Raw genomic sequence first — 13,830 nt, forward strand, 5'->3', positions numbered from 1 at the left:
TGCCCCCCCAAAAAAATTTATTCAGGCTGGCAGCCCTGTTCCCAACCCGATCTGGAGATGCTGGCAGATGCAGTACTACTGCGTTACGACCCCTCCCCTTGAGTTTCCAGGTACAGCAGGTAGGTCACTGTCGGCCCTAAAACAGCCGACGCCCATGATCGGTCCTGCTGACTTTTGGGGAGGGCGCCATCCTACCTAGTGGTTCCACCTCTTCCCCTCCCCGCACCTTGTCACAGTACCACAGAACCCGAAAATTAAGACCCTGCGGCGCGCGTGCTGGCACACGCATACACACGTATGTAAGCCTAACCCGCGCTGGCCCGACCCCGGCGGCAATTTTGCCGGCTCTAGAAATGCAGCCACTTCTGGGGAGGGTCCCTGCGGAGTTCGCAGCCTCCTGGAAGCCCCGCCCCCTCTGGACCCCGAGGTCACAATCTGCAGGCGCTCGCGCAAACAACCAAGACCGCGGAACGGCTGTGTGTCGCGTGCGCGCGCGCTCGGTGGAAAAACGTCGCCCCCTGCTCCACCCCGCCCCCCGCCCAACTGCGACCCTTCGCCTCAAGCCTGCGCTGCCACCGCCGTCATGTGGGGGGGGGAGAACGGAAAAGATGGGAAAGAGGGAAAAATAATTTCTCTCAAATATATAGAGTTACACACATTACGCCCTCGCCTCCCCTTCGTCAGCTGAACCCCGCCGCGAACCCGAAGTCCGCCCCTCACTCACCCTCTCTGGACGCTACAGCCGCGGACATGTCCTCTCGCGAGCTTTGGCGGCGAGAGTTTACAAAAGTCGAGTGAGAGGAGGAGGAGGTGGGGTGAGAGGGGAGAGCACCGTGCGCGAGAGAGCCGGTGGGGGGGGGGTGCGTTGGTGGGCGTGGCGGGGAGACCCAGCGCGCTCGGCTGATTGGGCGTCGGTTCAGCGCAGGAGCGCCAAGCGGGCAAAGGTGTTTGCGGAGGGGAAGGCACGCGACGCTCCCTCGCGCTAAAACCGTTGGCTTTCCTCAGGGAGAGGGGGGTGGGGAGAGAGCTGCCCTTGGCGCCACCTCTTCCATCCGGGTGTTTTCCCACCTTTTTTCACCCCCCACCCTTTCCACCTCCTGCTTCTTTTGTAACTTTCTGAGGCGAGTTGGCACAAGTTGCGCGAAGTTGCCAGTAATGCCAGCCGGAGCCACCTCACACTTGGGAAGCTTCTTTAAAGCGTTTCCCTCCTACCTCACGAAACAAAAATGCGTATAAACAAAATGTTTAGGAGCGTGCGAGGAAAGGCTTGCGGCACCTTTAAACGGCACAAGCTGCAACCCCTAACCCCGTTTACCTGGGAGAGAGCAGCATTGAATTTAATAGGATGTACAATAAAGGGAGGAAATGTAACGAACAAACAAGGGTTCCCAGCCATTACCTCATAACTTTCTCATAAGACTACACCGTGAATTCTATGTTAAAGGGGGGGCTTTTTATTTCATATTTCTTAACTGGATTGTTATTTTAACTTCATAATAAAAGTTTTGAAAACTTAAAAAACTAACAGAATTTCCTTTTCACCAGACCTGGTTAGGATTGCGTTTTAAGAGATTTGGCTGTGTAGCCAACAGTCCTACCAGGAGTAGACCCACTGAAATTAATGGGCTGTGTCCATTAATTTCAATGGGTCTCCTCTGAGTAGGGCTGGCATTGAATCTCGCCTGTTGCGGCAGATGCTCTGGTGGCCTCAGGACCTTGCTTCAGGGCAGAAAAATAGATGCCGCAAATCTTTCAAAAGTGCTACAAACCTGCCCATGCTCAGGGTCACATACTGCAAATTAGTTGCCTCCTCTTTCCCCTTCCTGTTTTAATCCACAGACAGTGCAGTTAAAGGTGAAATTTTCCTCCAGCCTTCATATTTTCATAAATCTATGTGGTTAGAACACTTTCAAGCAGCAAATTTTTCCTATTGTTAACCAGCACTGAGCCAGGAAATGCTGTGCCTAATGAATTCCTTCCTGTCACACAGATGTTACAAAGGGGTTTGAGACCTTGCCAGAGATCAGTGGCTGTCTTATCTGTGATAGCGACTGTACAAAACTAAGGGTTGTTTGATTGTTAATTTTTAAAAGCATAGTGGTCAAGGGTCTGCTATTATTTACTTACATTTATATCCTGTATTTCTTTTGTCATGGAATCCAAAGGAGTGTCTTGTAAATGTTGGGCACTTTATTTTTAAAATCAAATAGCCATTTCACTTGACTACAAATACATATGTTAATTTGAGTTGGTTATTTGCTTAGCTCCAATACCCAGCCTATATCCTCCATTTCTTACCTTTCCTGTCACAAAAGTTGGATGCCCCCACCCCCACTCTTTGCAATATTCCAGGCAGTTCCAGGCACTAACACAGGGTCTATGTTCTCTTGGAAAATTTAACGCATGGCAGAAACTGTTGTAGCTTTAAGAAATATTATTTATTCACATATTTACACCTACAGTCCACATGGAGAGAGTCCAGATCTTACATGTTCATTTCAAGAGGAGTTTGTTCCCCACAGTAGTGCAGCACTGGAGTCAAAGGCATCTCTCCCAGCCAGTCTGCCCAAGATCAATCGCTCCCTTTTTTCTCCCCCTTGTTCCCAGCACACCTTGCTAAAGACACACTTTTCCTGTTTCTTCACACTCAGTTACTCTGGCAGTCTGCCCAGGCCCAAGATTGCTCTCAGGTGGGCCATCAACACCTTTTGTCATGTTAATGCCTCTATCCCAGGTGGAAAGCAAGCTTAGCCTGTATTTTGCCCACTCACCTGCAATCTTCCCTTCAGGACTCCAAATAATCAAAATCCTACCATTTTTAAATTTCTATGGTTTAAGAACCCTCTATAACAGTATTTACTGCATTTTAAACACCTGCCCACTCCTCCACAGAGCTGGGGTTCTTCCCCTTTGATTATTATTTTTTTAGGTTGGTTAGGCTAAGAGATCGTGAACTTCTTTTGGTTACCAGCAATGAAACCCCACCCATGTTTGTTCAGAGGTAAATCCTATTGAGATGGATGCAATAATAGTGGATTTATTCTGCTTTAGGTTTTTCTACAGTGTTTCCCCAGTGCTACCACATTATTATTATCTGGAGGGACAGCAGCATAGCACAAGCAAGTCTAAAAATAAAATATGTGATACAGAATATGCAGTGATTGGAAATGAAACAGAGTCGCCACCCCAAATGTTTACAAGCTCAAACAATACTGAAAGTGGGGTTGCGTGTTACTTCCCCAAAAGCATGATGAGCACAAATCACAATGAATACACAATAAAAAGGACGTCTGGAAGGGATCTTAGCTACTAGGATACAAAGCATTTTGTTACAGATCCCCACTTGTACATCTGTTTCAGACCAAATAACCCCCAAAGTGGTGTGTTCCTGATGGAAAATGCAGTTGAATTTAGCATTAGTTATGCTGACAAACTATGTGCAAGAGCTTGAAGAAAATGTCCAGAGGAAAGCAGCCAGATTAGTTTAGCATTTCTGTAAACAAAAGTATTACCATTGAGTCTCCTTTAAGTCCTTAACAATTGTGTTTTTCCAAAAATAATCATAAGAAAATAACCTGACTTTATTGCAGAACTAAACGGGCTTCTCAAAAGAAAGTATGGAGCCAGTTTCCAGTTTCCAAAACCAAAATCAAGATAAAAGGTGTATTATTAGATCTCAGAAAAAGAAACCATACATATGGAATGGGGAAATGTTCCATGAGTGTTTTACCCTGGAGTATATCTAATTAGGCAATCCCATTTTCTAATCCTTGCCAAAGATGGTATAGCATCCTGGTCCTTTTGTTTCTTTTTATTCACAAATACTACCCAAAAAAAGTTGGGTGGGAGGAGATGCATACATTTAAAGCACATAAAGAAAAGCACTAGATAAAAGTGTGGCACTGATAATACTACTAATGGATATCCTGTGTTTCTGGTTGCTGGGCAGCCAACTTGAGAGTCCAGGAGGTTTTAAGTGCTCCTGATCCTGAATATATTATTTTCTATATAACTTCTCCCTGCACTGAATAAGTTTATAGGAGATTTTAAATGTAATCAGAAACATTGGAACCTGCACTCAGTTTCATAATGGGCTGGGCTAGATTGGAACCTAATTGTCACAGTGACCATGTAAACATACACTACCCTCAAATCCAGAGCTGCAACTGCCACATTTTGAATCAATACAAGTTTGGTAGCTCAGGGTCCAATGGTGGGTAAGCAGGCAAGGTTGACTTCCCACCCTCATAATTTATATTGAAAGCTCCTTTGGGACAGAGAGATCTTTTTTATTTTTGTTTACAGAAGTCTGTTAAACTCTGTAAATGTGTGTTGATGGTACTGAATAAGAATATGAGGAGCTGGGTCTTGCACCTCACAGTAGGAAGCATGGGTACATGGAAGCAAAGACATCACTTTGGACATTGTGCAAAAGAGTAGGAATCCATCCAGATCAGAAGAGAGAGACTGGCTAGCTTAGCGCTGTATTTGGGCATCCCAGTGGGGCCAGAATCTACTCTCAAATTTTTTGATACAGGTGGTCTGTTTTCCCTTCATGTCTGTGGCTGGGTGGTCAACACTCTGAGCAGTCTTTCAAGTTCCATGATTTGTAAGCATCAATGAGCTCAGTTGCAGCCACACTGGAACTGAAGTTGATGCAACAGGGACCAACTAGCAAGAACTTGAAAGAGTGTCTGCCTGCAGTCAAGTTCAAAAAGTCAATGAGCAAGTTCAAAACCTCCAGCCTGCTTCACAATTGGTCAAACTAGCTCAGAACCTCATTGTCATAGCAACCATGAAAAGATTACATGATCATAGTGACCATGGAAAGTTTTCCTGGGTTCTAGAGCTGCAATTACCACTTTCTGAATCAATTACAAAATTATTGTTACATAAGCCCAGTGCCAGTCCCTCTCTCTGCCAAGCCATGGCAAGAGCACATGGGATCTCAGACGCTCACACAGGGTCTGTGTCCCTTTGGAGAACAGAAGACACAATGGAGGCTGTCATGCTTTAAGAAATAGGATTTACTCATCTATTTACACCCTCGGTCTGCATGGAGAGAGTCCAAATCTTACAGCATGGCCCAAAGCATTAATCAAAACCCTGGCAGTTACTAATTCATAGGCTTTACTCCAAATCTCTAATATGTATGCTAGCTCTCACAGGGTCCATTGGTGGTTAATTAGGCAAGTGTCCTGAACCCCTAGCCTACCTGGAAGCAAGTCAGTATGTCAAGTCCCCAGACCAGGGTCAATCCACATGTCCAACCGGAAGCAGTCCAACAGAGATCCTGAAGCATCAAAGCCAAAAGCCATCAACATGCTGCCTTTTTTATACCTTGCATGCTGATTGCAGCATCTGGGCTTGATGTGGCATGTGACCCTCAAGTGTTCCAAGCCTACTCCAGCTGAGGAATCGCACACTTTCTCCCAGAGCTAGCAAGCCCCACCTGGCCAGCTAGGGAGCTGGGCTGTGGACCATTGCCTGCATTAGTCTCATGGAGCACCACCTCTGCTGCTCCCACAGCCAGAGGGGCCCACTGTTCATGGGGACAGGGGCCCCTCTGGCTCTGGTGATGGGTCCTGTGGCACTGGGTCCTGTGCACTGGCCCCCATCCCCTCGTCATCCTCCATCACCTTGTGAGTACTTCCTACTACACCAACATCTCCTTCCCCATCCCCAGCTTGCCCCGGTGTGTCCCAGTCCCAGCTACACCTCTCGCTAGGATCCTCTTCCTCCTTCCTGCCAGTTCATGACAACAAGGTTGCCACCTGGAGTAGACAAGACACTGGGGACCAATATTAGTGGCCAGGGAAAGCCTGTGTCTCCTGTTTATTTAAAGTGTTTAATCATGTGCTTTAGCTGAAAACCTTTTCCAGAGTGGCTTGCAAATGTAACCGATCAGCAGTCACTGACCTCCCACTTACAATTTAAAAGACACAGCACGGAAGGAAAAGAGGTTGGGAAGGAGGAAGAAACAACAAAAGCAAACTCTTCACTGTTTCTAATTACTCCAGGAGTAACCGTCCAGATGTTGGACTACCCCCTGCATGACCAATGGTCATGGTATGATGGGAGTTGTAGTCCAGAACATTTGGAGGGCACCACATTAGATATCTCAGAATAAATAGACATCAGACAGGGCTGGATATTTGCTTCAAACACAGCTTTAGAGATTCCACAAATAACAAGAGGGAGAGGCAACAAAGTATTGCTGTGTGGAATGCTGCTGTTTAGAATCCCATCCGTTCCACCAACAACCACCACTCATTTTCTACACAAAATAGTCAGCATTCTGTGTCCACTGAGCAAACTCAATCTTCATCATACTGTTTTTGGTGTACCTCCCACTCCTATTTTTTAATATTTCTGAAAGTCTTGGAGTTCCACCAACCCTACTGATACCTCCGCTCATGTGTATGTGTGTGGTACTCTTGGCTACACAAGGAGCGGCGCTCACAGCCTGAACATTGGAAATAGAAGGAATGATATCAAAAGAAAAATGTTCTCTGGTTATAGGGATGGGGGAGAAATTCTATTCAGTTCACATCTGAAGGCAAACTTGTCTAATTCTGCACTTCTAATTCTAAAACGATATGCAAACAGAGACAAAACTGTCATTTGAAATTAGCTTATTAGAATTTTGCAACGCAGTTCTGCAGCCAAGTAATATGTATGAAAATGCACATGCTAGGGTAAAATGTGCATATAAAGGCACACATTAGCAACAATAACATACAAGAATGCATGTTAGGTTGAAATGCTTTGCAAAAAATGTGTATATTAGACAAAATCGCATATAAAAATGTATACAGTATATAGTAGGATACATTCACACAAAAAGGCTGAAGAATTTTAATGGGAACTTGAAAACAAAAATTGCAAACTGGTATGGAAACATGGGCATAACCAGAATTTTTGTTGGGGGGCAGGCCTTTTGTTGGGGGGGGGAGAACCTCAGGTTGCTATGCATTTTAACTGATTTTTATTGATTATGAGGGACAGCTGCCCCCTCTTGGCTACACCCATGTATGGAAATGTAGGGATCTAAATGTAGGACTGGAAAAATGAGAAACTGAAGAAACCAAAATGCATGAGATTCTTCCATGCCAACTGATTAATGTTAGGAGGTGCTCCAAATAAATCTAAATCAATCAATAAATACTTGTAAAAGAAAGTATAGAGAGTGATATCCAATGACGTGTGACTGGATTTCCCTTCTCTCTTCTATCCTCTGCAGCCCCCCAAATTGTTCTGCAGGGTCCCCACCCCTGCCTTTGCAGCAGATTTGGTCAACATGTGGGGGGCTGCAGGGAAGAGCAATCCCATTGGAGTAGCAGAAATCCATGCAGAACTGAGTATCACTCAGGTCACTGGAACATGATAATAATGGAAATACATTTTATAACAGCCAGGATACCAGGGGAAAGGAAGTTCAAATACTTTGAGGTTTAGTTTACTTTAAGTACAACTCTGGTGCCAAACTTTTTTTTTTTTAATGAACAGCTTTTATATCTTCTTTCTCAGCTGAATTGAAAGGCTTTGCATGGAGGCTTTAGCAAAACGAAGAGAACACTCAGTCCTAGCAACAAAATGAAAAACAGAACAAGCATCCTAAGAGAAAACTAAGCCCAGTTTACCCCTCGGATATACAGCTCTAACATTTTTTTAGCTGTCACTTCTCTAGTGGTGCTATAGTACTCCCCCCCCCTTGTGTTTTTTCCCCCATGTGGCATCTTATCCAGAGTGGATTCAATCCAGTTTGCTGTCTAGATGAACTTGGACTGCAATTGTTTTCATAGTGACCAATCAGGATGTTGGTAACTGGCCCGGTCCGGATTTCACTGTTAGACACGACAGGTTGACATTGTTCAGAAGAGATGAGTTATGAAGCTTTTATCACATCTTTTTAGCTTGCCATCTGCTATTAATAGCAAAGATGTTTTCCCTGTTCTAACTCCACAAAGATTATAAAGTAACCACTCACATGGGAGGCATTTTTCAATCTATTTAATATATGAACAGAAAGTGTTATTGGCACATTTTTTTGACCAGCTCAACATAGTTAGAAGGAGGAACACAAGCGATTGCAGCAACTGGCCATCAGCAGTCTCTGAATATAAAATAATCTCATCTAATGCACTGGACTATAGGCAGTCCTATAAGTATTTAAATTCAGAGTGGGGCTGCAAGTCTGCTTCTAGTTAGAGTAAGGCTAAGTTACACAGTCACTGCATCAGAGCTCCCAGTTGGACATACTTGCAAGTACATAGGAACACCAGAAGCAGTCTTCTACAAAGTCAGACCATTAGTCCATCTAACTCAATCTTGTCTACACTGACTGGCAGCAGCTCTCCAGGGTTTCAAGCAGGGAGTCTTTCCCAGCCCTATAGGGAGATGCTGAGAACTGCACCTGGGACCTTCTGTATTCAAAGCAGATACTCTACCACTGAGTGACGAACTTTCCCTAAAATAGTTGTGTAGTGGACAAGCCCAGTGTTAGCACAAGGCATGCCCGAGCAGGTGCTGGACACATGCCATCCCCCTCACACACGAAGAGATATTGGCATTATGGGGCTGAGCAGCTTCTGACTGCCATCTTGAATTAGTCCCCAAGACCCCAGAAATCGGGACATCCTAAGTAAAAGCGGGACATTCCAGGATCAAATCAGGATGGCTTCTATAAATCTGGGTCTGTCCCTGGAAAATTGGGGCCCTTGGAGAGTCTGCATTCTGACATGAAGAGAGGTGCAAAGAGCATATCTCTGGGGCAAACATGGCGGTAGCTGAGGTAGTATAAGTTCCCCCCACCCCACCTGATGGGGATAGCTGATGAGGGGGGCACTCACACACCATTGTGTGGTCCTCTTTTTCTGCTCTTTTAGGTGTGGCAGCCATTTTATGTTATGTTACATATCCCACTATGGGCATTTTGCATTGTATTACATGACTGGTACCCATTCTTAAAATCCCCAAAGGCCCCAACAGGCCCCCCAAGAGTGGTGACCCTTTACCCAGCTGAATGCATTGCACTTCACAGGTCAGCCACATGCATAACTGCATTAAAAACTTTTAAAGTATTTGTACTCCTTTTCTTCCACAGGATTTGCTCTTGAGAAATGTCACTGGGGAAGCTGCCTTAAATCAACAACAGTTCTTACACACCAGCAGGCGTGACTTCTCTGCGCTGGTAATATGAGACTTTGCCTGTATCTATGAAAATGACGCCTGGAAACGTAAGCTAAGAACAACTCCTGCTTTATATATAGAAACTGTTTTATTTGCAGACCAGACCCAGAATAAATAGTGAGGTAATTTTTAAGAGGAACCCAGAGCTGTAGTCTGTTAATGTTAACCAAACAATGGAAAACAGTTTTGCCTCTTGATTTCTGGAAGACATTCATTATCGGAAGACTAGTAGCCTCTTGTTGAAGGCAGTGCCTTTTGCATTTATAGTATGAGTCACAATACTTTATCTTTGAGGTTCTTCCAGAACACTTTCTGCGTCCTGATCCTATGCAGTGGGAAGGAAGCCCCACTGAGTCCAACAGGGCTTACTCAAAAGAAAGTGTTCTTAAGCGGGACCTGCAAGAACATGTTGCAGCATGAGGTTCCTGTTCAGGAGTTTGAGAGAAACCAACCATGTCCTTTTACAGGAAACTCCATTCCATTTCCCCTCCTCAATTAATTTTGAATCAAACGAACAAATGTACATAAGGGGGAGAAATAAAGAAACAAACAGAAAAAGAGCTCTTCTGGATCTCACCAAAGGTGAGGACAACTTGGGGAATGGGAAGACCTTGAGAATTTTTGTGGTATGTATTAAAAAGAGGAGGCCTATAGAATAATGCAAACCAAACCAAAAGCATAGCTGTCAACTTCTCCCTTTCCTTGCGAGGAATCCTATTCGGTATAAGGGAATTTCCCTTAAAAAGGGGGGGAAGTTGACAGCTATGCAAAAGTAATGTTTGGAATCCTACAGCACACTGTGTGTGTGTGTCATTATTTAGACCATCTATTATGCAAGTTGATCATTCTTTTCCATTGAAAAGCTGATCTTGTGCTTAAACGTTCCTCTCTTCAGACCTGTGGATTTGCAGATGCAGGTCCCTACAGTGGGATGCTTCCTCCCCTCCTCTCCTTTTTTCCCCTTTGGCCTTTGGGATGTGCCAACTCCTATTATTAGGCTTTGTTGGCCCTGCCCATTTGTCATGGTTCTACACCAGCTGAAGCGGGAGAAAAGGGGAGGGCAATAGATAAGCAGCCCCCATTTGAACAGGACTAGTGTATCACTGCTTCCAAGTGCTGTCCTCCTGCCTTCATTCAGTGTACAGAGGGTAGGTACATCTTCAAGATGCTGTGTTGTTCCTAACTATTAAGAAGAAACAAGGACTGTGTTATGAGTTAGATTAATGGTCTCAGTTTTGTTTTTAGTGTGCTATTGCAATATTTAGCGAGGCTCTGTGGGTTGGTGGGAGCACGACACACACTCGGTGGGAGCTTTAAATAGAAGGGGACGACTAGGATTCTGAACAATCCTCCTACTAGAGAGTCAAATTTAACAGGGGCTAGCCTTGAGATCTTTGTATTACAAGGACCATGATCTGGTTAAAGCAGGGGTGGGAAAGCTGTGCTTCCCCAGCTGCTGTTAGACTGCATCTCTCTCATCCATGAACAAGGTGGCTGGGGCTGATGGGACCTGGGAGTCCAATTGCATATCTGAGAGTCCAATAGCATGTCTGACTTTTGAGATCTTGGTGGAGGAATGAATCCCTAGGAGTTCTAGTTGATTCTGCATGCATTAGCGTACACACAGACAAATGGTTCTAAAGGGCAAGAAGTGTTCTCAGTGGTCAAACCCTAGTCATAGAAGTCTTTGATCTCATAAAGTTTGACGGAGCCCATCTCTTTATGTGCCTTACTGGATAGCAAATACTTTTTTTGTAGGGCGACAAGCTTTTGTTTTGTCTTTTGTATCTCCTGTTTGAGCTTTTTAAAAATGTAAGTTGCCCTGCATGGTATCATCTTAAGGCGGAAGGGGCGTTTCCCATTCTCTTAAATGCAGGAGAGCGTAAGATCAATTAAAAGCGTTGTAGCACATTAAAATCAAGACAAATTTATCATGGCACTTCATCAAATGCACGAGGTGTTGCACACGGGCTCTAGGTGCTGTGCCCCTGCTCACATTTCTCCCCAGCTCCACCAACCTCCACCTCCCAGTACCCCAAACCCCACCACTTGATTCCCTTAGACAAGGGATCATTTCCACCTTGCAGGCCAGCTTTGACAGGTGGGTTGGGAAACGCACCTGTGAATCACATGGCATCACTGTGATATTACACAATTATCAGGTGGATTGGCCTGCACACCTGTCAAGAGCCTCCTCTTGCCACAGCTGCTCATACCAACACCATTTCTGTCTCAGCAGTCGAGTGCAATGAAGATGCAAGTAGCAGGCAATGGCATCAGAGCAGGATGGTTGTGGGGGAGCTGCTCTGTCTCACCTATTACTCTGCAGCTTACCTGGCCCACTGGCCCACCTGCTTGTCTGCCCATCTCCATCTTGCAGAACAAGAGATTTGGCACTACTTTGCATAAAAGTCACGACCTTTTTCTACAGCAAAATGCTGTTTATTCCCAAGGAAACGGATTTACCGTCAAGGCAGTCGTGATGGTGCTATGATTTGGGGCGAGTTAAAATGCAAAACTGCACATGCTCCGGACATTTCCTCCTTTTATATGAAGACAGGACACAGATCATCCTTCTGTTCCTGACCATAGTTACTGAATATTAATGCAAGTATTAAAAAATAATAATCCTGTTAAACACAGGGAACTCTTCAAAAAACAACAAGTCTTGCAGTATCTTAAAAGAGCAACACATTTTATTGTGGTATAAGTTCTGAAAAGGAGAAATCTGCAAATATATACCATTTGGAGGGTACTCAAAATTGTAAGAAATTCAGGGTTATTACAACATAGAATTAAAAATCCACAGAAATATTCCGCTAGGAATAACATGTCCTCTAGCCCCAAGTGGATATCTTTCAACTCCCAAGTTTACATTTTTGTTTGATTTCCACTAAAGCCAAAATATTTCACAGATAATTTAAATGTTTTGACCAGGAGTACATGTGTGCAGAGTAGGGATGGGGAGTCTGTTTCAATGGGTCCAAGAATTAAATGTTTAATGACTACCACACAGGCAATTTTTGCAGACTGGATTGTGGGCTAAAAATAAAGACAACACTCAAAGACGTGTGCTGCTCCTTGTATGTCCCTGCAGTCTTCCAAGAATGAAAGATGGAGAAGCCCCAACTCTTCAGTTCCTAATCAAAATACTAAAAGGCAGGCATGATCCTTACCCAACTTCATTTAGAGGAAGAATGGAAAGATCAGTCAATTCCGGTTCTCTCAGTTTCTAATTTTACAATCTTAAATCCAGTTCTTCACATTTTTGCAACAATGTGTGATTTAAAAACAAAACAAAACAAAACAAAAAAGCCCTCTTGAAAATCTATCAGCATCTTAGGGCAAATTTCTCCTAATGCATTTGTATGCCATTTTGACTAACATATACATTCCTTACAAGAATCTTCCCTAATATAATGCATTTTTGTATGTTATTTTCATGAATACATTCATCGTTATGCATACTGTCCCCTGATATGCAATGTTTTTGGTAAACTTTGCTTGATTGGAGAACTGCATCACAAATTTCAGATAAGTGTGAATTTTGAAGGATGGCTGTGTTTTGGTTCTCATCTTGTTTCAGGATGTGTGAATTAGGTAGCTTTGCTTTTCAGTGCAAAATGGATCAAATTTCTCTTCCATCCCTAGTTCAGATAGGCTTCATATAAAAATAGTATACCTGTCTGAACTTGCCCAGGCCTTAAAACTGGAAATTTCACATTTTGGTATTTGCAATTAAAATTGGAAACTACACATGACCTTAACTGCAGAGTTCTGCACTCCCTAGTTTTCCTCTGACACACACAAACTGCAAATGCAAGACACTTATTCTGGATGAGGATGGTGTGTGTGTGTGTGTGTGTGTGTGTGTGTGTGTGTGTCTTAAGGTGGATATAAGCTATTGTCCCTCTTGCAATCCCTAATCAGTTGAGGCTCTTTGTTCCTGCAATCTGTAATGCCAAAAATTCCCTTTGAAGCAAATTCAATGAGAATTGATTTTTTGCAACAGAAAAAAGCAAACCACAGACCACTGACCAATTGCACCCGGAACAGCTCCTATTTGTTGATTGCTAGCAACATCCTTCCAAAGGAATGCTAGACCAGGCAGACCTCGGTCTGATCTGCAAGGTGCTGGCTAGGTTCTTAACTACGACAGCAGACTTTGGATTGTTTAAACACCAATCAGTAATGCCATAATTGTTAAAGGATTCTGAGATTTGCTTTGTGAATACAAAAGTAGGAGCTGCGGCAAAACACTGCAGGGTGAGTGCTGCTGTTCAGGATTCCAGCCCCACCCACCTGTCAGCTAGCATTCGCAGTCCCCCTATTGGGTTGTCTCTCCCCCCCCCTTTGACCCCCTACATGTTTTTATTACTTCTGCAAGCCTGCTGATCCTATCCTCTTGTGCATGGGTGATGCAGTTTTGGCTACATAAACCACGGCACCTACAGCCTGAACACCAGAAACAGAGTGACTCATGAAACAGATGGAACAGGAATTCTTGTAAATAAGCAAACAAAGGCAAAGAAGTCAGCCCCCTCCTGTTCTAATCAGTTCCTTGAAGAGAGGAGTAGTTTCTGGAAATGAAACCTAATACCAGTAAGCTTGGAATGTACCCCACACGTTCATGCCTGC

At 44.1% G+C, this 13,830-nt stretch overlaps 1 long non-coding RNA gene across 2 annotated transcripts; it reads left to right on the forward strand.

Moving 5' to 3' along the window:
* Positions 1 to 727: 727 nt before the first annotated feature.
* Positions 728 to 13,528, forward strand: LOC310692992. Of its 2 annotated transcripts, XR_014518936.1 has the most exons (4): positions 728 to 1,854; positions 2,930 to 3,001; positions 9,107 to 9,239; positions 12,209 to 13,528. It is a non-coding gene; the product is annotated as an uncharacterized lncRNA (long non-coding RNA). The 2 variants fall into 2 exon arrangements; XR_014518935.1 differs by having other exon boundaries at positions 728 to 3,001.
* The last annotated feature ends 302 nt before the right edge of the window (positions 13,529 to 13,830 follow it).

This window comes from Podarcis liolepis (genome assembly GCF_965112155.1).
Source record: "Podarcis liolepis genome assembly, chromosome: 14".
NCBI lineage: Eukaryota > Metazoa > Chordata > Lepidosauria > Squamata > Lacertidae > Podarcis > Podarcis liolepis.